The following is a 20,024-nucleotide window of genomic DNA, read 5'->3' as shown; positions in this document are numbered from 1 at the left end:
GACGAAGTCATTCAATAGTTTTCTAGGTCTTATCTTTCTAAGAGTAACAATTTTATTTTGTAATAAACGGGGAAAAGGAGGGAAGCGAGTCATCAAATAAAAAATGACAGTGTAGTCACTTTTCCTTTTGGAAGGACAGCAAGCAATTAGGTACTGTTATGCAGGAACGTTGTTATTGTTGAAACTCTTTAACGTGTTTTCTTTTATATATTTGGTAAAAACGTTGTTGGAAGATCTAGTCATGGAGCAATTGCACATGTGCACTGGAATGCTGCACGACATTAAAGTCTGCACCTTATCAAATATGAAAATCAGAATGTGCTACCTATTAATTGCTTTTTAAACCATTTTTATTCTTGAACTCTGAGTTTAACCGTAATTAGGACACACAAGTAAAACATAAAAATTATGCATAGATTAAAACAACATTCTTTATATTATATCATGGTGTGTGATTCCTTTTATAGTCCGATTTATGAATCTTACACTCGCTTTTTTAAAACAAAAAATACAATTAATCTATCAAGAAATGTACACTTAAAAAAATAAAAAAAAATTAAATTTAGAGAAAAAAAATAATTAATCACTATATTAACTAAATTAGATACTAATCTAAAAATTAAAAATTTATTTGTATTTAAAATGGTTTTTATTATTAATAAAATTTATAAAATAATTTTTAAATTGGTATCTAAATTAACTACCTAGATTTTATCTAACTAAAATTTTATATTTCAAATTAGTTTCTAATAGAAGAATAATAAAAACTAATTTAAAATATAAAATACTAAGTAGCTAAAACCATAATAGTTAATGATTATATACTAATTTAGAAACTATTTTATACTTTTTTATTAATAATAGAAACTACTTTAGATAATAATGATATTTTTAGTTTATAAAATAATAACTAATTATTTTTATTTTTAAAATTAATTTTTATTTTAGTAATTTTATTACAATAGTATTCTTACTTTTAAAAACATGTTCATAACACTGAACGTGTAAAAAAACAAACATCAACATGATGTTTATAATCTTATGGAACCGAAATTACACAATCCAATGAAAGCAAAACAAATTTACATTGCAATTACATCAAAAGACTCATTTTACACCCTATATTTTTCGTGTGCCCTTCCACAAATAGGAAAATTCCTACTTTGGCCTTGAGTTTAAAGTTCTTTTTGAATGGTATAATATAGAAACTTTTTGATTGTGGAATCCAAAACTAAAAATTGTATTAAAGAAAATTCATAAGAGTAAAATGGACATCAATTAAAGGTCTCTTTTTTATGAAAAAAAATATGACTTCTAGGATAGTTTGGATTTGAATGAAAAAAATATGACTTCTAGAATAGTTTGGATTTAAAGTAACTTTCAAATTGCACAATTTTCACATAAAATAAAATTTTAAAATTATATAAATTAAAAATTATTTTTTAATTTTTGAATTATATAATCTGGATGTTATTTTTGAATTATACTATTTATAACACTTTTTCTTTAAATCCATCAATAACATAATACATAGGCAAAAATTATACTATGACAAGAAAACGAGAAAAACAAAAGACAACAACAATAAAAAAAAAAAATACAAGAGTGATAAGAATAAGAGAGACAATTTGATCTTTTAATCCCATAAAAATTCACATGGAATTTATTCCAAAAAATTCATAGTGTTTACGTTTTTAGGATGAATGACCAAAACATATACTCACAAATATGTTTGCTTTAAAATTTTGATTGAATATTTTTCAGGTATTTCCTCTTGAAATAATCTAATAAAGTACTTACTCTTTTGTTTGATACAAAGATTTATCATTTATTAGGTTCAGTGAAAGAAAAAAAAAAAAAGAAAGTCATTAATAAAACATATAAAAAGATTATTTTTATATAAAGTTTTTTTTTTCAAAAAAATAGTAGTATGATTTTTTTTTGCAAAGGTCTCGAATATGAGTTGAACTCTTCCTATTTATTTTTATCAATCTTCTTTTAAACAACCATATGTTTAAAATCAGAAGAATCAAGATGATCCTGCCTGTTGACCAGAACGTTGGAACCTGCCTCGTCAAAGGATCAACGTATGCACCGCTTCAAACCTCCGTCCTTCTTCAAGATCCACCTCAAGAACCTGCAAAAGAACAGAGCGGCGCCGCTGCGGCCGATCGCACTCCAACGCCCAAGTCAGTGACCGAACCACCAAATACTAAGAGCAAGAACACTCAAGAAATCTCAAGGAACCGTGCAATGTTCTCTCTCACAGTAAGCTCTAGAACTCGCAAGCGTAAAGAGTATAATCTGAACGTGCGTACCTCAGAAAGTTCGTTGAGAATTCTTATATACCTGGTTACTTTCTCTCTCCTGGCAGTTACAGACCTGGACACGTGGCTCGCATCCAGTCGTACACGTGCCATCATCTGGAGCCTCCTTGACTTGGGCGCTGCTTCTGAATCTCTTTTTGGCTAAGTTATTTATGCATGGTACTGCCCAGTGCATAGCTAACTTGGGAGCGCGATCTCTACTGGAGTTGGCGAGTTAGGGTGCCTTCGTACACCTTCCCTGTGGTCTCACCGGCCGCCTTCATAATCTGCACCACCTTCATCTTCGGCGATGTGCTTGCTCTGGCGATCTCCAATCGCTTGGTCGCCTGAGTTTACATCTGGCGACTTCACCTTCAACTGGGCGATCGCCGGTATGCTGGAGATCGGAACACGCCAACTTAATAACTAGCGACTTCACGAGCCCCCCGACTTCCTCCTCTTCTGTCAACCTGGCGCCTTGTCAACACGCCCATACCGTAGCTGGATGCCACATCATCACTTCTGACTGCCAGGGCGGTACACAAGCCCCCCAGTCTTAAGCGAAGACTTGTCTAGCGAAAAGACTAAAAGAGTCACGTCATCTACGTGGCACTGGCGCAGAATTCCAAGCGGTTGCACTTTCTGCTCCTCTGTCGCTCCACCAAACATTCTCCATCGTTCGACACGTGGCTTCATCAACGGTTACCTTCAGTTAACGTTTGCGCTTCCCAAACCCATTTCGAAAAACCCTTAAACCCATTTTCACTCCACTGTTCCATCACTTTTCTTCGTATCCTCAAACGCTCCAACTCTCTTATGCAAAAAAGCTCTCAGCGTTCTTCAACATTCTGAATCACCAACATTCTTCATCGCCTTCCTGATTATAAAAAGGTACTTCCTTTCCTTCTTCTGCTGGTTTTTCCTGCATTTTAACCGATTCGCATCATCCTTTAACTGTCTGGTGCATACGTTGTGGGTTGTTTTTGCGATTTCTCCTTCTTCGTAACTTAGGGCTCTGTCAACGTCTCAACGAACCTACGTTCGTTCGTTTTTCACCTTTCTTTCATGATCGAGTCAGCCTCTGTGAACCCTGATCATTTTTCCTTTTCTTCTTCCTTTGCAGCTTCAACAATGACTCGCTCAAAGATCACCCCAAATCCTCCTCCTTCATCACGAAACCCCTATTCACAAGCACACGACCCACTGCGAGTACGTGGCGCTTCGTCTTCTCAGGCTGAGAGGCCTGCACCTTCCCGCCCCAACCTGGCCCAGGCTACTCCGCCTGTCACCGGAGGAGCCTCCGTCCCCCCACCAGACTTCAAAAAACTATACCCCTGGGCCAACTCGACCCTGTTGGGGGAAACATCTTCTGTGAACACTGCTGGGGCAGTTCTGCGATTGACGAAGGGGGATGAGCCTCACCAATCATTCCACAAGGAGCACGATGAGAAGATGACAGTGCTACCTTGCCCCCCTAGCCTGCCAGTTTGTGCTGACGACAAGGCAAACACCGGTGGAGCCTTCTGTTTCGTCTACACAACCCTATTCAAGAAGGTGAAACTCAGGTTTCCCTTCACTCGCTTTGAGAGGGAGCTTCTCACCGAGCTCAACATCGCCGCCGCCCAGCTTCATCCCAACAGCTGGGCGTTCGTGCGAGCATTCCAAGTCATGTGCGACCACCTGGGGTTGCCAGCATCGGTGGATGTCTTCTTATTTCTCTTCGAAGCCAAGCACCCAGGAGACTGCCTGTGGGTAAGCTTGAATGGGATTGTTGGGAGGTCGATCCTCTCCATCTTCCAGCAATCCTATAAAGACTGGAAGGGCAAATTCGTCCAGGTGCGTCCCAATGACAAAGACGCTTCCTTGCTCGACGGTTTCCCCTTGTATTGGGTAAACAAGGGGAACAAAGAGTCCAAAAACTGCTTCAGGAGACCCAGAAGTCCTGATAGCATGGGCGCTTTGGACAAAGATCTCTGTTTTTTCTGGAAGAGTGTGGCAGACGCCAACATCACCTTCCTCGCCACCACACTTATCTGCTTCGAGTTCTTCGAGGACCAACTCGAAATTCGAATAGGTTAGAGCGTTTAAATTCTTGTTCTAATACTTACTCCTGTTAACTGTTTCTGGGCGTCTTGTGCGTTGTGCGCAAGACTTTGGTTTTATTTTTCTGCACCCTTTATCTGCTTTGCTGCGTATTGCCTTATGCATTCATTTTCCTTCTGAACTAACCCTTGCATTCTTGCTCTATGCAGATAATATGTTGGGCCAGGGCAAGCTTGCTGAATTAAGGGCGCTCGCCCGAACCCACGGGTTGGCAACGGGTTCCCAAACAGTGCCAAATTCTGTGGTGGAGATCGCCGCCGCACAGGGCCGATCGCCACCCAAGGGCCCAGCTCCTTCCGATGTCCAACCCGCCGCTCAACGCAAGAAACTTGCCCTCAAAAGACCCAAGAGGAAAACCCCCCAGGTAGCCCATGAGGAAGAGGAGGAAGACGACGAGGCCACTGAAGATGGCCTTGTTACGAAGAGGAAGAGGGTGGCACCTTCTTCACCATCTGCACCACCCCCTCTTCCAACATCAACACCGCCATCCACGCCTGCTCCACCCCCAACACTGCCATCTCCACCAGCTCCTGCCTCACCAGTCCAAGCAATTCCACTGGCAACTGCGCCACCTGCGGTTGAGGCTCCCAAGCCAAACTTCATGGAGGATCCCCCGAGCGCCTCCACGCCATATGTATCAGCTGGAGGGGGTCCTCCTTCAAATGCCTCAGCCGCAGATATTGCTCCAATCGGGGATGAGGTTGCCCATACCTCTCCAATTCTGATTACCGAATCCCCGACGTCGCCACCACGCCCAGAAGCGCCTACTGAAGAACCAACTAAAGAAGGTGGCGGCGAAAGCCAACAACAGGCCCTCCCGGTGCCTCTACAAGCAGCAAACCTCCCTCTTGAGGTCACAAGGATGTGGGAGCCTTTCTCTGCCAAGCTGAAGACTTCCCCATCATTATAACTAGAGCTGTGGAGAGCTCCACCAGGAAGCTCCAGGATGACCTCTTCAACCTTCGAACTGAGAACAGCACTATGAGGGTTGAGGTGGAGAAGTTGTCCTTCAATCTGACACTCGCGGAGATTGAACACTCCCGAGTAGAAGATGCAATGAGCACCGAGCTCCGGTTGGCGTGCAAGGAGGCCACCGATCTTCGCCACAAGGTGCAGCTTCTGGCTCAAGAGAAGATTGAGCTGGAAAGCAAGATTGTGCCTTATCGCGTTAAGGTGGCTGACTTAGAGGCCCTAATAAAAACTGACACCGCCAAGGTGAAGAAACTGGAGCAGAGGTCCGCTGATCGGGAGATCTTCCTGGGAAAGGTGGAAAAGGCGAGGGACGACGCCATGGCTGAGCTTGCCGAGGCCAACAAGGAGAAGGGGAAGATCGCTGTTGAATTGGGCCAAGTGCAAGCAGAATCCAAGAAGGTTGCTGAAGACCTTCTCCAGGCTCAAGAAGTCAACGAAAAACTCAAGAAGCAAGTAGAAGAGCTGGAGCAGCAGAACAAGGGGCTGAAAGAACAAACTGAAGAACTCAAGAAACAGATTGAAGAGCTTAATCTGAGTTCTGCCCAAATTCTGGCTGCTGGATTCGAAGCTGCACGGGAACAGTTCGCCTGCTTGTTCCCCGATCTGGATCTCAGCATGGTATCCCTCAACAATGAGGTGGTGGATGGGAAAGTGGTTCCCGCCGAAGACTGATCAATTTCCCCTCATCCACCATCTTTATGCTTTTTCTTTGCATTTTGTAATGAACTTTCTTCTTTTTTTGTTTACGTACCCCGAACTGATATTTACTTAATGAAATTGCCTTTGTATTTCTTCCTGTAACTTCTTTGCCTGCTTCAACTTCCCTTGCGCAATTTACTTTAGAGAAATGACTTAGTAATTTCGTAGGCACGATCTTGTACTTAACTGTTTCGAACCATTTCAACTTCGAATAATAATCATATTAACAACTTGTAATCTTAAGGTAGTTAACCTTAGTGCAAAATCACTCTTCAAGCAACGAACTTTAACTCAACCACTGGCTTAAAACATTTCTTCACCCGATTTGTTTCATCAAAACGGGTCTTTAACTTTCTCGCCACTGTTTGAACTTTTCCTGGTCGCCAAAGACTCTTGGCAATATCAGCTCCTTTTCGGCTTCATGCCTTGGCCATTGTTCTTTTATCTGGGGGTAGAGGCGCCTTTCGGATCCTTCTCTACCTTCCTGAACTTCAGAACAAAAGACCGGGTGGCTAGGCGTTCTCTTCGAACCTACCTCAACCACCTTCCAAACTTCGTCCACCCTCAACACCATACCTGAACTCGTTCGAGACGAGAAGGATTTTACCTTGCCTGAACTCGCTCATCGGCGAGAAGGTCTTTAGCTCGCCTGAACTCGCTCATAGGCGAGAAGGTCTTTTACTTGCCTCTGCATTGCTCCGGGGATTACATCTTCTCGCCCCCAGAAACACTGAGGACTTTTCACTGGTGCCTCTACATTGCCCCAGGGGTTACATCTTCTCGCCCCCAGAAACACTGAGGACTTTTCACTCTTCCTCGCCTGCGCTCGCTCGACGGCGAGGAGGTCTTTATCTTGCCTCAGAACGCGCGAGGGCGTTGAGGTCTTTTAGCTAGTGTCTCCGATCGCCGAAAGACGATGAGGACTTTAACTTTAACTTGTGCCTCCAATCGCCGAAAGACGATGAGTACTTAAAACTTTAACTGGTGCCTCCGATCGCCGAAAGACGATGAGGACTTAAAACTTTTAACTGGTGCCTCCGATCGCCGAAAGACGATGAGGACTTAAAACTTTTAACTGGTGCCTCCGATCGCCGAAAGACGATGAGGACTTAAAACTCTTTAGAAAGCATGCAATATATCTTTAACTTGCCTTAAGCCACATACAAGTGACAAGGTCTTTCTTCAAAACTTTCTGAAAACAACAGGCACGCAATCTAAAACAACTTGTACTTTGAAAACTTCTCTTTATTGGGTGGCCTCATTAAAAACCCTCCTTAGGGAAAAAAGAGTGCCCCCTTCAAACTGTTTTAACAGAGACATTGTAATGTAACTTCGTGTTTATCTTTACTTACAAAGTTCTCAACTGTAATATAACTTGAGGTGCGTGGCGTTCCAAGTGCGAGGAATCGCCCCTCCTTCCAATGTCTCTAAGCGGTAGGCGTCGTTCCCGAGCGCCTCGGTTATTCTGAACGGTCCAGTCCACTTGGGCGACAGTTTATTCTCCATCTCGTACTGGTGGGCTTTCCTCATCACCAGGTCGCCTTCTCTGAACTGTCTCGGCATCACCTTCGAGTTATATCTTCGTTCAATCCTTCTCTTCACCGCTTCAGCCTTCAATCTCGCCTCTTCCCTGACCTCATCCAGTAGATCCAGGTTCAGCCTTCTCTCTTCATTCGAGTCTTCCTCTACGAAGTTCTGGAATCTCGGCGAGCTCTCCTAGATCTCCACTGGAATCATTGCGTCGCATCCATAGACCAAACTGAACGGGGTCTCATGGGTTCCTGACTGCTCAGTGGTGTGGTACGCCCAGACTATACGGGGTACCTCCTCAGCCCAGCTTCCTTTGGCTTTCTCTAGCCTTCTCTTCAAACCTCTCAGCAACACCCGATTAGCTGACTCCACCTGGCCATTTGTCTGAGGGTGCTCGACGGATGCAAACACTTGTTGAATCCCCACCCCCTCGCAAAGCTTGTTCAACAGGTGGCTTGCAAACTGAGTCCCATTGTCCGACACCAGGCGCTTAGGCACACCAAACCGGCACACAATATTCTTCCACACGAAACCTTCGATCTTGTGTGCGGTGATCTGGGCCACTGGTTCTGCTTCGATCCACTTGGTGAAATACTCAATCGCCACCACCAAGTACTTCATCTGCCTGATCGCCAGCGGAAATGGTCCCAGGATGTCGATTCCCCAAGTATGAAACGGCCAAGGGCTGTAGATCGACTTCAACTCCTCGGGAGGCGCCTTGTGCCAATCGGCGTGCTGTTGGCATTGTTTGCAACATTGGGCATACTTCTTGCAGTCTTCTCTCATCGATGGCCAGTAGTACCCTGCACGGAGAGTCCTCGCGGCCAGAGCTCGACCCCCGACGTGGCTTCCGCATATACCTTCGTGGAGCTCTGCCATGATTCTCGTGCACTTCTCGCCGTGTACGCATTCCAGGAGTGGGTGAGTGAACCCAAACCTGTACAGATCGCCATCAATCAATGTGTACTTGCTAGAATTTTTCTTTACCTTCCTAGCCTCTGTCGGATCCAGTGGGAGAAGGCCATCTGCCAGGCATCGCTTGTACTGTGTTATCCAGGTGTCTGGCTCATGGATAGCGCAAACCTGCGTCATGTTCACCTTCTCTCCTTGACATGCTCTAATTCTTGGCGATCTCAAAGTTTCTTGCGTCAGGGACTTATGACTTCTCGCTGCTTTCTCCGTCGACTTGCTTATCTGAAGAACCAGGTGATCTGCCACAAATGCTCTCGGCGTCTTCAGAGTTTCTTGAATCACCGTCCTCTGTCTACCCCCCTTGCCTGAACTGGCGAGCTTAGCTAGCAAGTCAGCTCGGGCATTCTGCTTTCTGGGCACATGCACCACTTCAAAGGAGGCAAAGGAACTCTTCAATTCCTGCACATACTCCAAATAAGCCGCCATTTGTGGATCTTTAGCCTGGAACTCGCCTGTTACTTGCCCTGTGACTAGCAGCGAGTCACTCTTAGCCATTAGCACCCTGGCTCCCATCTCTTTGGCCAGCAAAATCCCGGCGATCAGCGCCTCATATTCTGCTTGATTGTTACTGGCTTTGAAGGCAAATCTCAAAGATTGTTCGATCAGCACGCCGTTGGGTCCTTCCAAAATGACTCCAGCACCGCTACCCTGCTGGTTCGACGATCCATCCACCGAGAGTACCCAACGGAAGTCGTCCCCTTCAACTCGTGTCGCCTCCGATGAGAGCTCGACCACGAAATCTGCAAAGATTTGTCCCTTGATCGGGCCTCGGGGCTCATACTTAATATCAAACTCTGACAATTCTACTGCCCACTTCACCATCCTTCCTGCAACGTCAGGCTTCTTCAAGACCTTCTGGATGGGCAGGTCAGTCATCACCAGTATGGTGAAGCTATGGAAATAGTGGCGCAACCTCCTTGCCGAAAATACCACAGCCAGCGCAGCCTTTTCCAGGGCCTGATATCTCGTTTCGGGGCCCTGCAACACCTTACTCACAAAATAAATAGGCTTCTGAGCCTGATCCTGATCCTGGGCGAGCACCGCACTCACCGCCCTTTCAGTTACAGCAAAATACAACCTGAGAGGGGTTCCCACCAGCGGTTTGCACAAGACCGGCGGGCTCGCCAGATATTCCTTCAGCTTGACGAAGGCTTCCTCGCACTCCTTCGTCCAAGCAAACTTGTTATTGCGCCTCAAGCACTGAAAATAGGGATGACCCTTTTCTCCGCTAGCTGACACGAAGCGAGACAGGGCTGCCATCCGACCTGTTAGCTGTTGAACTTCCTTCACCGTAGCTGGGCTCCTCATCGCCAAGATGGCGGCACACTTATCAGGGTTGGCCTCTATGCCTCTTTCAGTCAGGAGGAAACCCAAAAACTTTCCAGCCTCCACGCCGAAAATGCATTTCTCTGGATTAAGCTTTAATTTGAACTTGGCGATCGTCGTGAACAATTCCTCCAAGTCTGCAACGTGCTTGCTTTTTTCCGGCGAGGTCACGACCATGTCATCGACGTACGCTTGCACGTTCCTTCCCAGCATCGGTGCAAGTACTCGATCCATGAGCCTCTGGTACGTGGCCCCCGCGTTCTTCAGCCCAAACGGCATCACCTTGTAGCAGTAGCACGATCTCTCCGTCATGAAGGCTGTCTTCTCTTCATCCATGGGATGCATCTTGATCTGATTATACCCCGAGAAGGCATTCAGGAAGCTCAACAGCTTACACCCTGCGGCACTATCTACCAGGGCGTCTATGCTTGGTAAAGGATATGAATCCTTTGGGCAAGCCTTGTTCAGGTCAGTGAAATCGACGCACATGCGCCATTTCCCATTACTCTTCTTCACCAGCACGACATTTGCCAGCCATTCAGGGTACTGGACTTCCCTGATGTGGCCTGCAGCGAGGAGTTTCTGTGTTTCGTCCCTGATCGCCTGCCTCCTCTCCTCGTTGAACTTTCTTCTTCTTTGTCGCACTGGTCTCACCAAGTTGTCCATCGCCAGATGATGGCATAAGAAGTCGGGATCGATCCCGGGCATGTCCGAAGCGGACCATGCAAACGCGTCCAGTTGCCGCTCAATCACCTTGGCGATCTGGTCCTGGAGCTCAACCTCCAGGGATCTTCCCAGCTTGAAGATCTTTCCCAGCTTGAACGTTGTCCTCAATTCTATGTACCCCCTGACCTCCACCTGGTCACCAGCGAAACCATACAAACACCCTCCATAGGGCCTCAACTGGTCAAGGGGCAGCTCCAACTGCGTGAAAGTCGGCCAAAACATCACATCTGCCGAGCTTCCTTGGTCCATTAGCACCCTGTGGACCTTTCTTCCTGCTGTTATCAGCGAAATTACTATGGGATCGTTGTCATGAGGCACAACATCCCGGAGATCTTGCTTGGTGAATGTAATATCCACTTCTGGCGAGTGGTCTTCAAACATATCCACCGTCATCACAGACCTCGCGTACCTCTTCCTCTGCGATGCGGTGCATCCACCTCCTGAGAAACCCCCTGCAATGGTGTGGATTTCTCCATGCGTGGGCATCTCGTGCTGCTGAGCCTCAGCACCTGCTGGTTGGGAGCTCGACGCGCCCCCCGTCCTTCTATCCAGCAAATAGTCGTTTAGGAACCCGCTCTTAACCAGATCGTCGAGCTGGTATCCTAATGCTAAGCACGAGTCCACTGTATGGCCAAAGCCCTGGTGGAACTCACACCAGGCGTCTGGCTTTGGTCCCAGCACCTTGTCGCCCACCTTTTCTGGCGCCTTCAACCTAGCGGATATATTGGGAATGGCGATCAGATCCGCCAATCCCATGACAAACTTGTGCTTAGGCGGGCGATTGTATTCCCGGCGTGCTGGTTGCTGGCGTCCTTGGCCCCTGCCCTTGTTCTTCCTTGGATCATAAGGATGGCGAGTCCTCTGATCCCTTCTGGCCGCCGCTGTCTCCAGCACCCTCTGCGGCTGGATCCTAGTCTGGGCGCGTGGCCTAGTGGGGGCCACGCTCCCTCTCTTCTCGGCAACTTCGCTCTCGTCGGCGATGTGGGCCACCGCAAGTCGCCTGACCTCAGCGAACGTGGCGGGGTGTGCCCTGATCAACGCCTCGCAGAATGGTCCCGGCAGCACGCCCTTCTTAAATGCATAGACTAGCATTTCTTCATCTTTGGCCGGCGATCTGACCATTTGCGCCCCAAAGCGATTTAGGTAGTTCCTGAGGAACTCTCCCTGATACTGCCTTATATCAAACAGGTCGTAAGACACCCTGGGCGGTGCCTTATTCACGATGTACTGCTCGACGAAAATCTTCGAGAACTGCTGAAAACTGGTTATGTGACCGTTAGGCAGGCTCACAAACCATTCCAGCGCCGTTCTCTGGAGCGTGCTCACAAACATCTTGCAATACACGACGTCTGATCCTCCTGACAACATCATCTGCGTATGGAACGTGGTGAGATGAGCCTCAGGATCCTCCACGCTGGTGAAAACAGCCTTAACAGGAACCACACTCGCAGGAATAGGCGTGTCAGTAATCGCCTGATCGAAAGGCATAGGAAAAACACGAGGTGGCGACGACGGCGCGACCTCTTCAGCAATAGAACGCCCTTGCTGCTCCTGAAGAGCTTGACGCAGCTCCTCCGTCACCTTGCTAAGCTCATCATTCCTGGCCCGAGAGGCGGCCAGGTCCTCATGCATTCTCGCCTGTTCTATGCGCGAGGCTTCCACAGTTGCCTGCAACGAGCGCATAATCTCTACCATCTGCGCCATGGTCATGGCGGCGGCGCCTTCAGCAGCGACGGGCGCAACTGGACTTGAACGATTGCTTCTCATTTTTCTCATGAAACTTGGCGAATCACAGAATGCAGCGAACAACACTTACTTCAGCTACGATCGATTCAGCGATCAATCGGAAAAAACTGCGCGAAACTCTGCAAGAAACTCAAGAACACCGCGAACCTCCAAAGAAACCTGCAACTCCACCAGAAACCACCGCTTCTCCCACGGATAACCAAACGAGCGAAGGAACTCAAACTCCACCAAACAAATCACGCGTAAACAGCAGAAAACCTCACTTCACCGAATAAAAATCCAAACGAACGGTGGAAAATGCGAAAACACCGAACAAATCTCAAACGAACAGCGAACGATGGTTGCACCAGCACACAACCACGCAGAAAACTAAGAAAACCTCCAAGAACTCACGTTGTGGATGGGAACAGGTTTTACACGGCCCCACGGTGGGCGCCTGATGATCCTGCCTGTTGACCAGAACGTTGGAACCTGCCTCGTCAAAGGATCGACGTATGCACCGCTTCAAACCTCCGTCCTTCTTCAAGATCCACCTCAAGAACCTGCAAAAGAACAGAGCGGCGCCGCTGCGGCCGATCGCACTCCAACGCCCAAGTCAGTGACCGAACCACCAAATACTAAGAGCAAGAACACTCAAGAAATCTCAAGGAACCGTGCAATGTTCTCTCTCACAGTAAGCTCTAGAACTCGCAAGCGTAAAGAGTATAATCTGAACGTGCGTACCTCAGAAAGTTCGTTGAGAATTCTTATATACCTGGTTACTTTCTCTCTCCTGGCAGTTACAGACCTGGACACGTGGCTCGCATCCAGTCGTACACGTGCCATCATCTGGAGCCTCCTTGACTTGGGCGCTGCTTCTGACTCTCTTTTTGGCTAAGTTATTTATGCATGGTACTGCCCAGTGCATAGCTAACTTGGGAGCGCGATCTCTGCTGGAGTTGGCGAGTTAGGGTGCCTTCGTACACCTTCCCTGTGGTCTCGCCGGTCGCCTTCATAATCTGCACCACCTTCATCTTCGGCGATGTGCTTGCTCTGGCGATCTCCAATCGCTTGGTCGCCTGAGTTTACATCTGGCGACTTCACCTTCAACTGGGCGATCGCCGGTATGCTGGAGATCGGAACACGCCAACTTAATAACTAGCGACTTCACGAGCCCCCCGACTTCCTCCTCTTCTGTCAACCTAGCGCCTTGTCAACACGCCCATACCGTAGCTGGATGCCACGTCATCACTTCCGACTGCCAGGGCGGTACACAAGAAGTAGTAAAATATTATATTTTATTTTCTTATTAATTCATTAGAAATATGACGAACTCACCTACACTTGAAGAAAAAAGAATTTCATTAATCAAGGGTCTTTTGGTTCCAAGATTTGGAGATGGCCGGTCCTCAAATTGTATGGCCGAGGAGATAACATTATATAAATGTAAAAATTGTCCCATTAACTTAATGTCATTTTATGTTTTTTTTTCTTCCATTCATTGTATTGTAAGAATATTATGTGACACCTCAGAATTATTTATCTTGTTAATTGATCAATTACCATAATTATCTTATTATATTATTGGTAATTACTTGATGGACGTAATTACTATTACCATAAATAATTAGGCTTTCCCCTTGGGTGTATTATAAATAGAGATTACCGGACAACTAAAGAGACACTCTCATATTCTAACATCACACGGTCGAAACTCATTCCCTAAAGGGATTTTCGAGCCTCTCATCTCTTTGTCTCTCTGCTCACATAATTCCATTCTAAGCGATACACCCTAAAAGGGAACTCGATCAAGATCATGTCTTCGTCCCTCAACCGTGCGATCACGGGTTTACCAGGTATTATCTAATCATTATTCTCGTTTCATTATATGATTGAGGAATCCTAATCCAACATGTGGTATCAGAGCGTTTATGTTGCTTAATCGATTCTTCTTTCGTTTTTCCTAAATTTGGAAGAAACGAGGATTTTGATGTTGGAGATCCCACATCGACTAGAGATTAGAGCCTTTCATTGTATATAAGTGGGTGCAAACCTCAACCCTATGAGCCGGTTTTATGGGGTTGAGTTAGGCTTAAAGTCCACTTTGTAATATGGTATCAGAGCCATTTTGAGCCTATGTTGGAGATCCCACTATTGATTTTCGATGTTTTTATTTTGGTATATTATTGAACCACTTATTTTCGAAAATTCACCTTGATATCATAAAATAAATTTTAATTTTTTCGAGATCCATAATTATTTTAAGATTTTGAAAATTAAAATTTAATAAAAACGTTATGTGTTCTTCATAATTTTCGTGAGTATTCCTTATTTGGAATGGAATTAATTTTGATTCTATGTTCATCATCATTATTTGTTGTTCGTATGAATTTTCGAAAATTAGGAATAAAGAATTTTCAGAAATTAATTATTCCCTTAATTAGGAAATTTCGAAAATAATATTTTTCCTTAATTCAAATTTTCGAAATAAAATTGATTCCCTTAATTAGGAATGAATTTGATTTGATTGTGTTTTCCTAAAAAAAAAAAAAAAGAATTGATATCTTAGTCTCCAAGTTTTTCCTTATTTAGGATAGTATATTCTTGCCTTATTAATTTTCGAGTATTATTATTATTATTACTATTTTCGAAAATAGCAGTCGTGTCAAACTTGGAAACATATCAATCTAATTAAAATTTTGAAGACCAAATCTAAAATCAAATCCTTAATATTCCGCTACTCACCTTATCAGGTTTACGAGTAACATATTTACGCGTTTCCTTTTATTTATCGAATTAAATAAGGTAAATCTCATGATACCGTAATTATGTTTAAAAAAATACTTATTTTGTTAAACTCTTAAAAAAAAATAAAAAAATATTAAGTTTGACAAAATTAAAATTAAATTTTTTGCTTAAACTTAATAACATGAGTCTCCCTTTTGTTCAACGATGATGGGTTATGTCTTGTTATTTGAGTCTATTTAAGCACCTTCACTTACTTGTGAGTACACTTAATTATTAAATATTCACATGACATTTGCCTAAAAACACAATTATTTTTATTCTGTCCAACGATGTTTGTTGCACTTGTGTTTTGCAAACTTAATATGTGCATAAGCTTAAATGTTCACTTCTGTCCAAAGATGATGTGTCACATTCTTATTGCACATACCTTACTTATAATTGTTCATTATGCTTAAATAATTGGTAATTAACCAAAGTGAAAGCTGATTGTTTAAGTAGAACCTAATCTAGTCTATTATTTTGATGTTATAATAGATTTTATCACATCTTCATTATCATAATGGTTCTTACTTATGCCTGCTTTAGATCTAAGTTTCCCTATGTCACTCTAACTTTTTCCTTAGCCTAAGTTTCTCAAATATGGGAATTGAGACCTTGACTGGTGAAAATCATTCTTCTTGGAAAGATTCCTTGATGCTGACTCTTGGGATGCTGGATTTTGATCATGCACTAATTGAAGCTGCTCCTCTTACCCTCACTGATAAGAGCACTCCTGAAGATAAGATGGCTTATGAGAAATGGCAAAGGAGTAACAAGATGTGTCTTATGCTTATTAAGAATTCCATCAGCCCAATCATCAGAGGAGGCATTCCTGATTCACCTAACGCTAAGGCTTATCTAGCTTATGTGGAGGAACAATTTCAAGGAACCTCTAAGGTGCATGCTAGTACTCTTATCTTGAAGTTGGTGACTACAAAATATGACGGGCGCACCGACATTCGCGAGCACATCCTGATGATGAGCGACATGGCCCGTAAACTTAAGGGATTGGCCATGGAGATCAGTGAAGGTTTCCTAGTCCACTTCATTATGACTTCTCTTCCTTCTGCGTTTGAAGCCTTCAAAGTCAACTATAATACTCAGAAGGACAAATGGTCCATGAGTGAGTTGATTGCTATGACTGTTCAAGAAGAAGAGCGGCTGAAGCTGGAGAAACCAGATGTTGCTTACCTCGTGGCTACTGAATCGAAGAAGCGAAAGGGCAAATTCCATAAAAAAGGAATCTAATAAGGTCCCTAAAACTGATGCAAGTGCACCCTCCAGCTCTAACAGATCCACTAGCAAGTCCTACTGCAAGTTTTGCCGCAAGGTAGGACATAAGCAGTCTGAGTGCTCAAGCTTTAATGAGTGGCTGGCTAAGAAAAGTAATCATCTAAATATGATAATTGAGTCCTTTAATTTAAATGTTCCAACTAATACTTGGTGGTTTGACTTTGGTTCTATGATTCATGTGACCAATTCAATCCAGGGATTCCTTACAATCCGGAAGCTGGAAAGAAACCAAAGAACACTTAAGATGGGGAATGAACAAGAACTATTTGTCGAAGCTGTGGGAACCTTAGAATTACTTATGAAAACTGGAAAATGTATTAAACTTTTTGATACCTTATATATTCCCAAAATTACTCAGAATCTTGTATCAGGACCAAAGTTAGACATTGATGGTTTTTATGTTTCCCATGGTCATGGCAAACTTACTATTTCTTTAAATTCTCAATTGTTTGGTACTGGTTTTCTGGATAACGGTCTCTATAAGTTATAAATAGATGATAACTTCTCCAAATCTTTGTTATCATATAATATTAATGAGAACTTAACAAAGACCAAGAGAAAACGAGACTTAGAAACTTCATCCATGTTGTGGCATCAACGTTTAGGCCACATTTCACGAGATCACTTATCTCGACTTGTGAAGGATGAAGTCTTACCATCTCTCGATTTGACTGATTTTGGAACATGTGTCAAATGCCTCAAAGGAAAAATGACATCCACGACTAAGAAAGGTGCCACTAGGAGTTCAAAATTATTAGAACTTATTCATACTGACATTAGTGGCCCTTACAACATCGTTGGAATAACAGGACATAATTCATTTATCGCTTTTATAGATGATTATTCTCGTTACATGTACTTGTATCTCATTAAGGAAAAATCTGAATCACTTACAACTTTTAAAGATTATAAAACTGAAGTTGAAAAATAACTTGATCTTCAAATAAAAGTTGTGCGATCAAATAGAGGAGGTGAATACTATGGTAGACATACTGATTTGGGACAAGCCCCTGGTCCATTTTATGAGTTTTTTAAAAGCCAGGGGATTGTGAACCAATACACCATGCCCGGTACTCCTAAAAAAAACGGTGTTGCTGAAAGGAGAAACAAGACCCTAATGAACATGGTGTGTAGTATGTTAGCCAACTCCAATTTGCCCTTATTCCTCTGGACCGAGACATTAAAAGCAGCAGTTCATATACTCAATAGAGTTCCTTCCAAATCTGTCCCTAAAACTCCTTATGAACTTTGGACTGGAAGGAAACCGAGTCTTAGATATATGAAAGTATGGGGCTGCCTTGCTGAAGCTAAAGTTTATAACCCTTTCTTAAAGAAGCTTGACATGAAAACAGTAACTTGTCACTTCATCGGGTATACCGATCACTCAAAGGGTTATAGATTTTATTGTCCTTCCCACGTCACCCGCATTGTAGAAAACCAAGCATGCTCATTTCCTAAAGGATTTCAAGATCAGTGGGAGGAGTGACAATCCTTACCTGGATTTACTAGAAGTACAAGAGGCGGGGGGGGGGGGGGAGATCTACATCGACTACTAATTTGCCTCTGATCACTCCTCTTGTACCCACTCCGCGCGTCACTGCACCACCTACTCCACGCTCAGAACCTGATCCTACTCTGAATCCATCTGAGAATGAAGGCACCCTGAACGACAAACATCAGTACAATGCAGAACCCGCTAATCAGCTCAGGAGGTCATCTAGAACTAAAACTGCTACTAATTTTGATGATTATGTAACCTACCAGACTGAAGCAGAAATGGATGCCGGAAGGTATACTGATCCTACCTCTTACAATGAAGCCATTACTAGTGATCAGTCTTCTGAATGGAATAATGCCATGCTCGATGAGCTTGACTCCATGAAGAAAAATAATGTTTGGGATCTAGTAGAATTACCCGACGGAGTAAAACCCGTAGGATCTAAATGGGTGTTCAAAACCAAGCTAGATCAGAATGGAAACATTGAACACTTCAAAACAAGATTGGTTGCAAAAGGGTTCACTCAGAAAGAGGGAATTGATTATCAAGAGACCTTTTCACCTGTCTCTCGAAAAGATTCCTTAAGGATCGTAATGGCCCTCGTAGCTCACTTTGATCTAGAGCTACATCAGATGGACGTCAAGACCGCTTTCCTTAACGACGACTTGTATGAAGACGTGTACATGCAACAACCAGAAGGTTTTAAACCTGAAGGTCAAGAACACCTAGTCTGCAAGCTGAAGAAATCCATTTACGAGCTGAAGCAAGCCTCACGGCAGTGGTACATAAAGTTTGATGAAGTTATGAAGAAACAAGGTTTCCTTAAGAATAGAGTGGATCAATGCACCTACCTCAAGACGAGTGGGAGCAACTTTACTATACTTGTCCTTTACGTAGATTACATTCTATTGACAAGTAATAGTATAGACATGTTGCATGAGTCAAAGCGCATACTTTCGCATAATTTTGACATGAAGGATCTCGGAGAGGCCGCTTATGTTATTGGCATCGAAATATACCGAGATAGAGCTAAGGGGATTTTGGGATTATCCCAAAGGGCCTACCTTGACCGTGTCCTCACTCGTTATAACATGCAACATTGCTCTCCTTCTGTGGCTCCAGTAATTAAGGGAGATGTTTTCGGTTCTTTTCAATGTCCGAAAACAGAGGCTGAAAAAAGAGCAAATGGCGATGATACCTTATGCATCTGTAGTTGGAAGCATTATGTATGCTCAAGTCTGTACTCGTCCGGATATCGCGTACATTGCTGGAATGCTAGGCCGGTATCAATCTAATCCTGGTCTAGATCACTGGAAAGCAGCTAAGAAAGTATTTCGATATCTACAAGGCACAAAAGACTATAAGTTGACCTATTGGAGAAGTGACAGTTTAGAAGTGGTGGGTTATTTTGACTCTGATTTTGCAAAATGCAAAGATGACAAGAAATCCACTTCTGGGTATATCTTTATGTTAAGAGGCGGGCATATCTCATGGAAGAGTCATAAGCAGCAATTAACAAAAACCTCAACAATGATGGCAGAATATGTTGCAGTGTACAATGCAACTTGTCATGGAATGTTGTTGTGAAATCTTATCGCTGGACTCAAAGTCAATAACTCCATTTCCAGGCCATTGAAGCTTTATTGTGATAACAGCTGCCGTTAGTTTTTCGAACAATAACAGTTCGAGTGGCGCTGGATTATATCTTGATACAAAGTACTTGTTCGTACGTGAGTGAGTTGAGGAAAATAAGCTTTGTATTGAGTATATTAGTACTAAAAATATGCTTGCGGATCCGATGACTAAAGGTCTCCCACCTAAAGTATTCGAAGAACATGTTTCGAAGACCTTATTTAGCATATTTGTACTTACTTATGTTTAATAAAATTTCTTCATTTACCTTGATTTGTGTGTCCTTAAATATGTTTATGCATGCCTAAATATACATAGACACTAACTGTACAAATCAAAGTCTAAAGGGCTTACTTATCAATTGATCCTAAAATTTACTTAAGTTTTAAATTTGTATTGTAGTATGATTAATGGGGGTCTTGTGTTGAATACTGATTCAAAGACTGTATTTCTCT

This window comes from Phaseolus vulgaris, chromosome 2 (genome assembly GCF_051622355.1).
Source record: "Phaseolus vulgaris cultivar YP4 chromosome 2, ASM5162235v1, whole genome shotgun sequence".
Lineage (NCBI taxonomy): Eukaryota > Viridiplantae > Streptophyta > Magnoliopsida > Fabales > Fabaceae > Phaseolus > Phaseolus vulgaris.
This window is presented reverse-complemented; position numbering follows the sequence as displayed.